Source organism: Hakea prostrata, unplaced genomic scaffold, assembly GCF_041222555.1.
Source record: "Hakea prostrata isolate BN-2017 unplaced genomic scaffold, UWA_Hpros_2 contig_149, whole genome shotgun sequence".
Taxonomy (NCBI): Eukaryota; Viridiplantae; Streptophyta; class Magnoliopsida; order Proteales; family Proteaceae; genus Hakea; species Hakea prostrata.
The window spans coordinates 82736-94949 of NW_028291268.1; the positions used below are offsets into that span (position 1 = coordinate 82736).

At 41.3% G+C, this 12214-nt stretch overlaps 1 pseudogene; it reads left to right on the forward strand.

Annotated features, from left to right (window-relative positions):
* The first annotated feature begins 321 nt into the window (after positions 1–321).
* On the forward strand, positions 322–6521 carry LOC148998767 (autophagy-related protein 2-like; annotated as a pseudogene).
* The last annotated feature ends 5693 nt before the right edge of the window (positions 6522–12214 follow it).

The window sequence follows — 12214 nt, forward strand, 5'->3', positions numbered from 1 at the left end:
TGCATGACTAGCATAACAGTCTTTTCCTTAGAGACAGCATCTATTGCAGCTTGATGAAGTTTTATGCTGCCAATTAGTTTGGATTTGCATGTTGAATGTGATTAGCCACAGCATCTATCATTTAGTTTTTTATTTTACGGTTTAGGGCTGCATGTTAAATTTGTGTTAAATTTGGTTGGACCCTTTTGTTTATTATTTTACGGTTTAGGGCTGCATGTTAAATTTGTTATAGTTTACTTTAATTTGTGTTAAATGTTGATTATCCAATATGTTTTTTGATATGTGCAGCAATTAGAGTTGGAGTAGTATATGGGCCGTAAGATGGCAGCAACTGGAAAGCATGTGCCATCAAAGCGGAAGGCTATGGCAAAGGATAAGGGGAAATCAGTGGTAGAAGGTGATGAAGAAAGGGGCTGGTTCAATGATGATGATCCCCAATGCAATCCCAGAAGATTAAATAAGCAAGCTATAGCTGAAGGAAGGGAAGTGGACATTCCTTCTTTCGAGGCTGTAGGTTTAGCAGCCAGATTTAGAGAGATCGGTTGGGAAAAAATACTTCAGGTAAATACCAAGTGTTATGAGGACTTGGTGAAAGAGTTTTATAAGAATTTGATTGTCCAAGGAGTTGGGGAAGAGATTGGAGCCATAAGCAAAGTTAAAGGGGTGCAAATAAAGTTTGATATTTGTAAGTTAGTGAGATTCTACAAATCTCAAATGAAGGTGCAAAAGTATTCTGGGAGCCTAAGAAGAAGTTCGATGACTTGATTAATGTGGATGTGACATATAGGGATATAATGCTGAATTATACGGGTGACACGAGGCATGTGAAGTTGAGGCAGCTGAAACCACTTCCGCACGCCATTGCATACATTGTGCAACACAATGTTGTACCTGCATGATGGTCACCATGACACCTTAAATTCATTTGAAGCTTATGTCACCTATTGTGTGCATACGGGTAACAAGTTGAACCTACCGTACATCATTATGAAAATGATGCGAGACGCTAGATTGGCACCTAATCGGGCTCTCCCCCTATGGCAAAGCTCTGCGACACACATTTTTGAGCATTATCATATTCATCTCGTCGGTGGATTCCGAAGTGGGGAAGAAGAAGAAGAAGAAGAAGATGAAGAAGAAAGATGCAAAAATATATCGCGGGTAATTTTCGGTTTGGAATACTATTGGGAGATGTAGGAGCGAGAGGGTGCAAATGTAGGAGCACCGGTTGGTGAGGGTGTTGATCAGCCGGATGGAGCTAGATTGTCAAGATTTGAGAGAGAATTTGCTATCCTCGGGGGTGATGTACGGTATATCCGTCGGCGCGTAGATCAAATTGCAAAAGACTTGCGGCTTCGGATTTATCGGATCACTCGGATGGTTCTTCGATTCTTTATATAGCTTGCTTTGAATCTTTAAATAGCTTAGCTTTGAATGATTGAGTTCCTCAAATCATAAAAGGATAAGGTAATGTTATTTGCAAGGAACTTATTAGCAGCCTTACGCTTATAAAGTTTAATTTAAATAACGGGTGTCCATTTGTATGATGTGATTAAGTAGATATGCCTTAGAGCTGAATATGTTTAGTTACTCTTAATTATTTGAAAGAAAATTGCAAATGTCCATCTCGCCTAAGCGAGACTAGTTTGCAAACCCCAAAGAGAAAGTTAGATTTTACCATGAAGATACATCAAGTAGTTGTAGTGTCTCGAGTCCTAGTCAAGGGTAGTTTATGTATTAGTCAAGGGTAGTTTAGCATAACTCTGAAGCTTACCGAGTTATTAACGAAGTTATTATGCCTTTATGTTATTTGCGGCATAGATCAATTTTTTGAATGCTTTGATGGAATGAGGAATTCTCGATCGGCATTGGCCAATGATGGTATATGGAACTTGACATGTTCTGTTTTGAGCGCAATAACTGCTGCATCCAGCCTTATACGGATCATTGCAAATTCCCACCGGTATGTTCTTGATCAACATTCTAATATCGGTATCCACCTTTGTCATCTTATGTCCTGAGGTCCCTGTGTTCTTAACATGTGACACTTGATTATTGTTTATGGGGTAACCCATGCGTATTTATTTCTTTATCTATTTTATTATCATATACATGTGCGAGATCGGAAGCATGTCGAGACAAACCTAAAGGCAAGCTGTTAATGGGATTTCTCTTGTACTTTCCTTTCATGATGAAGAGCAAAAGCATGAATGTGATGACAAAAGTTTACACTATGTAAATGCAAAATGTGGAGATGCGGTTCTCATATTGCGGGTAATTGTTGTGCTCACAAGAATTTATCTATCCTCTTTTCCTTATTAAATAATAGTTGCAGGTAATAATTGCAATTTTCTTAATTTCGGATGCTATACTTCCTGGGATCAGTTAATTGCAATTGACTTCTGTACACCAGTGACAAAGGAAAAAATTCAAGATGGCAGTCAAAAGGCAGATTCGTCTGGGGCTTCTGGTTCCATCCATTTGGAGTTTGGGAATATTTTTCTTTATTTCATTAATTCTTGTAAAGTTCCTATTGGCAATGACTCACTCATCCGGGAAGCATGCTTTCTCTGCCCATAAGTTTTTCTCGGTAATTAGCGGGGAGAGGTCGTTATCCTGGCGTTACTATGTCTTCGCGGGGAGGGTCCATTCTTGGTCCTTGGATGGCGAAGAAGGGTCAGTCCTTAGCTACTGCCCAGTGTTCAAAGAGTCGAAATAAGGTGATGGATTATGGTTCTGAATTTGCATCTGTAACCACTATGAAGGATGTGGAGAATACACATTCTCATACACGACAAGAGATGATTTTGAGCTCTGCATTTTTCCTGCATTTCCATCTTATTTCTGTTTCAATCCACCTTAACAATTCTCAGTATAAGGATATACATTGCCTTCTTAGTCAGATTTTAGATGGTTTAACATTCATGGCTAGTGATAACAGTGCTGCTCCATGTGACAATCCAAGGAGAGAAGCAGAATAATTGTCGATCCTTGCTTGAATGTGAATGCGTCGAAATCTTTGAATGATGTGGATAAGATAAGGTGGAGGATATAAAATCTTCCTTGCGAGACGGAACTTCCGGGGTCTGTTATAGTTTGAAGTTGAAAGTACGAAGTTTGAGTTATTATCTGTTGCAAATATTGGAGGGATTAGTGATGCTAAATTTTGTTTGGTTGGGCCATGGCGAATGTGGACTTTGGGGTTCAATCACGGGAGGTCCATCTAAGGAGCTTCTGCTAATCTCTTGTAGCAACTCTACAATTGGCCGTGGTGATGGTGAAGGTGCCAATGTATTATCTGCTGGTTCTGCTGCAATGCTGCTGTTGTGCACTTCTGGGACCCCCAGAGTTTCCAATGTATTACGTCTATAACCATCAGAAGCGGTACAATAGGTGCACCGGGTGGTCGTTTGGATTGGTTGAATTCAATAACCTAGTTTTTCAGCTTACCTTCTGATGACACGAGCAAGAACTCAAACAAGGAATCGGTTGTGGATGATTCACCTTATGAAGTGACTTTTGCCTTTAACTTGGTGGATCTTTGCTTTGAGTTCCGAGCCCTACATAAAAAATTTGGTGACCGGTGAAGAGTCGGGACAATTTGTATGTGGCATGTCTGTTGGCTGCTGCTTCATTGAATATTTCTAATCAAACTACGTCAAATTCTATAGACAGTGATTACAAAATAAGGGTGCAAGATCTAGGGCTTCTTCTTTGTGCATTATCTGGATCCAAGAATGCTAAAAGTACCTACAGTGTGGAACATCTTCGCAAGATGGGTTATGTTAAAGTGGCTAGGGAGGCACTTGTAGAAGCAATGTTGAGAACAAAGCTGTAAGAATGGCCTCTTATGGGAAGTAGAATGTTCTGAATCTCATATTAACTTGGAGACTTGCCATGATACAACATCTGGTCTTCTTCATTTGGTTGCTCAAGCTGCAGCACCTTTTTGCACCTGATGTGGATGAATCGGTTGTGCATTTGCGATCTAGGTGGAATGATGTTCAGCGAGGCACTTGATAGGGATGATTTGATTTACGAGACAATAATCTACTGAAGGCGTGTCTTTGCCTCATCACCTCCTGGAAACCATGCTTCAAGTCTAGACTCAAACTGTGGTTCTGTGGTGGGTCTGATGGATGAGATATGTGAGGATGCATTTCATGTTGACAAGATCAGTTCAAGCACATGTAATACCTGTGGATCCCAATTCTGTTTTTCCCTTGATGGAGCGCTGGTTGGAGATGATTTACATATGTGTCATCTTTGGAGCTTTTTCACATTGTTTATCTTTTAATGAATCAATGTCGGGACGAGGGGTGGGAATCCCTCATGCATCATCCCTACATGGTGAGGGTTTTCCAGAATTTAGAGAAGGCTATTACTTATCCGAATCATGCCCTCCATCGAGTTATCGCAACCAACCGGTCCTTGCCTCGGAATCTTTGGATACAAATCAAGCGGTGTGGCCCAAGGTGGAAATGGAAGTAGTGGATGGTATCAGGATACCTCACTGATAATTTTAGATAACCATATTTCACATGTAGGTGACCATCCTGAAGAATTGCAGTTCTTAGAAAGTGAGGTTCCATCTACAACTTCGGGTGGAATCTCCAAGGCAAAGGGAAGACTACTTCTCAAGAATATTGGCATGAGGTGGCGAATGTATGATGGGGACCGACCGGGATGACTCGGGGAGGAGTGCCTTTGCTTACCACAAGCACCATGAATACAAGTGGCGAGAGATGCTCTTTGTTTGTTTAGAGCTTGAATTATGTAAGATGGATCTTCGGTATGATATGTTTTCTGATGGTGAAATATGCATGTCAAAACTTTCTCTTTCAGTTCAGGATTTTCATCTTCTTGATAGCAGCAAGAGAGCACCCTGGAAGTTGGTATATCTCTATCACATTTTATGCTTGAAGTTTAATTTATTCTGACACTCTCATTTATATGATTCAGACATTTGAATAATGCTTATCCTTTTAATGTTGAAGGTTTTAGGAGATTATCATTCAAAGGATCACCCTAGAGAGTCCTCTGCCAAAGCTTTCAGGTTGGATTTGGAATCTGTCATACCAGATCCTTCTACTCCTGTTGAGGAGTACCGGTATGTTCAGATTTAGATTTTTCGTTTATTCTCTGCTCTCAACTTAGCTTTTAACCTCTTTGATCTTTGGATATATTTAATTTAAAATTTCATCTGTAAAGTGCAATTTTTGAGGCATTTACCAGCGGTTCCGGGTTTTAAGTAATGATAAAAACATGAATATGGGGCTGCAACAGGGACAGGCTGGTCTGGCTTTTTAAAACCCAATCCAGCCCCAAATGCTCTTAGCTAAAAGCCCATTCCAGCCTCGGCCTTGACTCAAGGCCTAAAATTCTTGTCTTTGTTCACGAACCCAGGCACGAGCCAAGCAAGCCCAAACTGCACTGATATTCTTTGATTAGGCCGGTCGGGACGACAGTTGCCCTGTCCCTATCCCTAGCCTTGGTTCTACTCCTAGCCCGCCAAATGTAACATAAAAAGTCAATTGTTTGACCGTGAAGAAGAAAACAGACGTAAATTACATTAACCGTAAAACAAAATACCATTTTGGCCATGATCCCTTTCACAATCTGTTTGTGAGGTTTAATTTTTTTTGGGGGTCCTTTTGATTTGTCCTTTTATAAAAACGGTATAATAAATACTTTGCATCATTGGAACCTTGGAGGCATCATCTCAATTACTAATATGGTTAAATACATTTTTCAATGCATTATGTCATATAAAAATCAATCTTGGGCGGCTCTTAACTTTGTAGGTTTTCTCTTGAAAGCCTCTACTTCAAATCTTTTGCTTAGATACTTAAATGTTCCTCATTGGGGTAGTTGGCATATGAAAGATAAACTGTTGTGCAATAATGGCTTGAATTGGTATTGGATTCTTGTTTACGGTAATGGCTATTTCGAATTGAAGTTGTTTTGTGTTTTGCATCATTAAAACACACGAAGCATTTTAATTGGAATCTTGAACCTAGAAGGCCCTAGATTAAGAGTAGTGATTTATGACCTTCAACTTTTGGCCTTAATGTGCTAGTGTAATTGGATTTCGATTCCATTTACAACAATAATAGAGTACCATATGACCTAGTGAAAACCATGACAATAGTTTTGGATGTACAATATAGATTCCAACCTCGTTGTCCAGTAGACAGTGCACTGATTATAAGTTTCTGAAGCATGGCTATGTTTTGGTTTTTCGATCCGGGTTAACCATCGCATTCCTTCCTATGCTAGTGCATCTTCATGAAGATCAACTTGATTTTCTAATCATCTTCTTTGGGGTTAAAGGATCATCAATAGACCGGTCTCCAAATGTGGCTCGGGATTTTGATGAGTCAAAAATGCCTCGAGAGAAGACCAGTCATTCATTTGAAGGTGCTATCGTAGAAGAGGCATTGCTTCCTTATTTCCAGGTGGTTTTATATGTTTCTTTTTCATTGTACAGTCTACTAATTGTCTGCACCCTCTTTGCTTGAGAATATTGAATCATTGGTATTATGACTAGTATTTGTTGTCTATATTTGGAGTTCCAATATCCATTCCTCACATTAGTGTCATTATTTGACTTACAAACTTACGAGTTTAGGATTGTATTATCCCCATCTTCAAATATCCAAGCGGTTATTGTGATTGTTGGCCTTTTTGCCCTTTTCTTGCTATTTCAATTGGTTGAGCTTATTCATCGCATTCTTGCATTAAACTTGCAGTTTTGGTCTGTCATTCACAAAGTTTGTTTAATTCAGCGGTAAACCATGATATCTACTATTTGGGTGATAAGTAGGAGCATCACTTATTTTCTCCAATATATTTATTCAAGGATCAACATTATCAAATGTCGTATTTTTGAATGGAACCAACCCCTTTCAACCATGCCTTTCCTCCAACAATGACTTCATTATAGTTGTTACACATTGTCTTTTGTTTTCTTGCATTGATCAGGAATCCTTGTTGCCATGCAATATTGTCATCATTACGTGTCTGGTATTAAGAAGTAGGAACTAAAAAGCAACCTAATTATCAAATATAGAAGAAATCATTATGTTCAATGCCATAGTGAAACAATTATGATACTTCCAATATGTCTAATTTATAAAATCCAATTTTTGCTAACACATGTTCGGTTACCGGTGGGGGAATCGGCCCGGGTGATTGTGTTCTTCTTTGATATTGTGGTGAGAATGTTCTTCTGCTGTTGCAGGCGTTTCTTTAATACGGACACATTCTGTTTCAGACTGACTGGATTTTTCTATTCATTACGTGTACTAACAATTTAGTACTGGTTACCTTCTTTCTCTATGATAGGTGGTGAATCTGATGGTGACACACAGAGGAGAGAAAGTTGAACCTCCATGGAAAACCTTATGTGGTTCAATATTTGTCTTGTGGATATTTGATCAGCACTTGTGTTGCACTCTGTGTCCAGATACAACACCACGTTGAATCACCACCCCATGAAAGGCACCACAGCTGATTCTTCTATGTGTGCAATTCGTTGTTACCCCTCTGAGTTGATCTAGGATCCATTTTAATATGTTCACTAAACCTTCTCACTGACTGGATTCTTTTCTTTTATATCCCCGTAGTTAATGTAAATAAATTCTCTTACATGGACTTAGATGAAACAACACATTCACATTAGTATTTGACTACATTGTCCGATCGGTTAATTTCTTTGTTAACAAGTGAATTGAATATCTTGCCGCACCGACAGGTTCACGCATTTTTGTTACAATGCAAATAAAGCATACATTCATATGTGAACGGCATTTTCGCCTATTGAAAGTGTTATTTGTTCTTTTTCGTAACAGGGAATTTGATACTTATTGATCTCCGGATGAAATGGGAACCAACCCCATTGGTGTATGTGTTCTCATGAAGAGAGTACTTGGTTCCCTTTTAAAGTTCGTCAACGTATTTTCTCTTTGTGTTGACAAACGAAGCGGGTTGGTTCCCTTTTAAATGTTGAATCGGCCCATTTGCTTTCTGTGTTCACAGACGAAACGGGCTGGTTCCCTTTAAAACGGAATCGGCCCATTTGGTCTCTCTGTTCACAGACGAAACGGGCTGGTTCCTTTTAAAAGGGAATTGGCCCATTTGCTCTCTGTGTTCACAGACTAAACGGGCTGGTTCCCTTTAAAAGGGAATCGGCCCATTTGGTCTCTGTGTTCACAGACGAAACGGGCTGGTTCCCTTTAAAGGGAACTGGCCCGTTCGCCTCTGTGTTCACATACGAAACGGGCTGGTTCCCCTTAAAAGGGAATCGGCCCATTTTCTCTCTGTGTTCCCAGACGAAACGGGCTGGTTCCCTTTAAAAGGGAACTGGCCCGTTTCGCCTCTGTGTTAATCAGATTACAGGGGCTGGTTCCCTTTCAAAGGGAATCGGCCCATTTGCTCTCTGTGTTCATCAGACGAAACGGGCTGGTTCCCCTTAAAAGGGAATCGGCCCATTTGCTGTCTGTGTTCCCAGACGAAACGGGCTGGTTCCCTTTAAAAGGGAACTGGCCCATTTGCTGTCTGTGTTCAAATACGAAACGGCCTGGTTCCCTTTAAAAGGGAATCGGCCCATTTGGTCTCTGTGTTCACAGACGAAACGGGCTGGTTCCCTTTAAAAGGGAACTGGCCCGTTTCGCCTCTGTGTTCACATACGAAACGGGCTGGTTCCCCTTAAAAGGGAATCGGCCCATTTGCTCTCTGTGTTCCCAGACGAAACGGGCTGGTTCCCTTTAAAAGGGAACTGGCCCGTTTCGCCTCTGTGTTCATCAGATTACAGGGGCTGGTTCCCTTTAAAAGGGAATCGGCCCATTTGCTCTCTGTGTTCATCAGACGAAACGGGCTGGTTCCCCTTAAAAGGGAATCGGCCCATTTGCTGTCTGTGTTCCCAGACGAAACGGGCTGGTTCCCTTTAAAAGGGAACTGCCCCATTTGCTGTCTGTGTTCAAATACGAAACGGGCTGGTTCCCTTTAAAAGGGAATCGGCCCATTTGCTGTCTGTGTTCCCAGACGAAACGGGCTGGTTCCCTTTAAAAGGGAACTGCCCCATTTGCTGTCTGTGTTCACATACGAAACGGGCTGGTTCCCCTTTAAAGGGAATCGGCCCATTTGCTCTCTGTGTTCCCAGACGAAACGGGCTGGTTCCCTTTAAAAGGGAACTGCCCCATTTGCTGTCTGTGTTCAAATACGAAACGGGCTGGTTCCCTTTAAAAGGGAATCGGCCCATTTGCTGTCTGTGTTCCCAGACGAAACGGGCTGGTTCCCTTTAAAAGGGAACTGCCCCATTTGCTGTCTGTGTTCACATACGAAACGGGCTGGTTCCCCTTTAAAGGGAATCGGCCCATTTGCTCTCTGTGTTCCCGGACGAAAGCGGCTGGTTCCCTTTAAAAGGATCGGCCCGTTTCGCCTCTCGTGTTCATCGATTACGAGTGCGGTTCCCTTTAAAAGGGAACGGCCCATTTGCTCTCTGTGTTCATCATTTTAAAAGGGGCTGGTTCCCTTTAAAGGGAAGCGGCCGTTTCGCCTCCTGTGTTCATCGGTTACGAGGTCCGGTTCCCTTTAAAAGGGAACGGCCCGTTTCGCCTCTGTGTTCATCGGGAGACAACGGGCTGGTTCCCTTTAAAAGGGAGCAGCCCGTTTCGCCTCTGTGTTCATCGGATTACGAGGTCTGGTTCCCTTTAAAAGGGAAGCGGCCCGTTCGCCTCTGTGTTCATCATATTGACAGTCTGGTTCCCTTTAAAAGGGAACGGCCCGTTCGCCTCTGTGTTCATCGGTTCGACAGGTGTCCGGTTCCCTATAAAAGGGAACCGGCCCGTTTCGCCTTTGTGTTCATCGGACGAAAGGGGCTGGTTCCCTTTAAAAGGGAACCGGCCCGTTCCTCTCGTGTTCATCATATTACGCGACATGGTTCCCTTTAAAAGGGAACCGGCCCGTTCGCTCTCCTCGTGTTCATCATATTACGGGTCTGGTTCCCTTTAAAAGGGAAGCGGCCCGTTCGCCTCTGTGTTCATCCGATTACGGTCTCGGTTCCCTTTAAAAGGGAACTGGCCCGTTTCGCCTCTGTGTTCATCAGATGAAAGGGGCTGGTTCCCTTTAAAAGGGAACTGGCCCATTTGCTCTCTGTGTTCATCAGATGAAAGGGGGTGGTTCCCTTTTAAAGTTCCTCAACGTATTTATAACTCTCAACACAGAAGTGGAAAATGGAGTGATTATGTTTGAAGTCTTGTTTCAACCCCAGGAGTTTTGATGGAAAGAGGGAGTATCTTATTGATTCCCTTTTCAACGGAAACAACCATATTAATTTAACGGATCACAGAGACTGGAGGGGTTAGTTCGTTTAAGAACGGAGCAATGTTAGTGTTAACTACACAAGAGGAAAAAAATTCCATTTCCGCATTGACGCGTCTATCACTATAAGCAAAACATACAATTCTATGGAGAACACAATTTTATTGCAAATAAATTTGAAAAAATCAGACAATCTGCTCTGAAATCAGACAAGGTAGTGAAAGTCTCATGTTAATGCACAGTTTCATCACTGCCAACCATACGAATTACCAAACACCACTTGAACCTGTAACAAACCCCAACCTGCCTAAAATTACTTCATACATTCCGTATGGGGAGATAAACTCAATCAACCTATCTCATTACATTTAATCTTAGCTTAACAGGAATTTTGGGTGTGTATATGGATGTAATCCATGAATTCCACACATAGTATATTCAAATATCAAAATATAAGAAATATCACACATAGTATACTCAAATATCAAAATATAAGGAATATAAAGAAACAGCAACTGGGAACCTTACTACAAATTCTTATCTGTGTATTAAATAAGCATTGTTCTAAGGATTGAAACAAAGAATCCCATTCAGCAAAACATCCAAATTACATTTAATCTGAATAGTCAACCTATTCAGATTCAGATGCAGATCCTTCGATTCAGCAGAAGGTGGTGAGGAGTCCGGAATATCTGGGATGCCCAGCTTATGGGCGACTTGATCCACGCGCCGAAGAATCTTCCGCACATGTCTTGACATATTTGAAAATTTGTTCTCAACACGCTCAAAATCATCTCCAGTCATGTATGGATCAACAGCAGGTTGTGCTCCTACACCTGGAGGCTGCACTCCTACATCCGCCATCTCAAGATGGAATTTTTTTCCATGGATTTTAACTTCATTGTTCTTCTTCTTATTCTTCCCACTTTCACAATCCTCCCCCTCAAGATCAATCCCATAGGTAGTAAAGATTTGGGTAAGCAGCCGACCATATGGGAGAGCACGATTGTGGGCATCTTTTGCATACTTCATCATTCTGAGAATAATGTACGGCATGTTGAGCTGCCTCCCTGAATGAATGCAATGGGTGACATAGGCTTCAAAAGAACTCAGCCGTTCACGGTGACCTCTTCGTGGGATAATGTTGTGTTGCACTATGTAAGCAATTGCATGAGGAATTGGTTTCAGGTCCTTCAACTTCACGCTGGTGTTACCCGTGTAGTGAACCATTATATCACTATAAGTCCGACCAACATCAATGAGGTGATCAAACTTCTTCCTAGGCTCCCAAAATTATATTTTGTCCTTCACTTGAGACTCCTAGCCTTTCACCCGGCTCTTGAATATTCAAGGCAATCTCCACCCCTTTAACATTGGACAGGGCATATAAGTTTCCCTCCTCCTCCTTGAATCTCAAATTGGAATAAAACACTTTAACCAACTGGTAATAACACTTAGGAGGTAACTTTAGGATGTTATCCCACCCAATCTGCTTAAACCTATCTGCTACACCTCCTCTCTGAAAAGAAGGGATGTCTACATCCCTTCCTTCTTCTATACTTAGCTTATTAATCGGAATAAATGACGCTTTTGCTTCGTCATCCACCAAATATGAACCCTCGCCTTCTTTGTTGCTTTTGTTTCCCTTTTTTAGCCCCTTTGGCATACATTGTTGTGTGGTTGCCTTAGGAGCCATTTCAAAGTGAGACTTATGGTGGTTTTGCTGCATAGATGCAACAAAACATATTAGGTAAACAACATTTTATTAACATGAAACTAAAGTATAACAAAACAAATACTAATTATACGAGATGAGAGTCATGAGACAACATTAAAGAGAGAACACAAACAATCTAAGCATGAAAAACATTCAGTCTAGACATTAGTTATT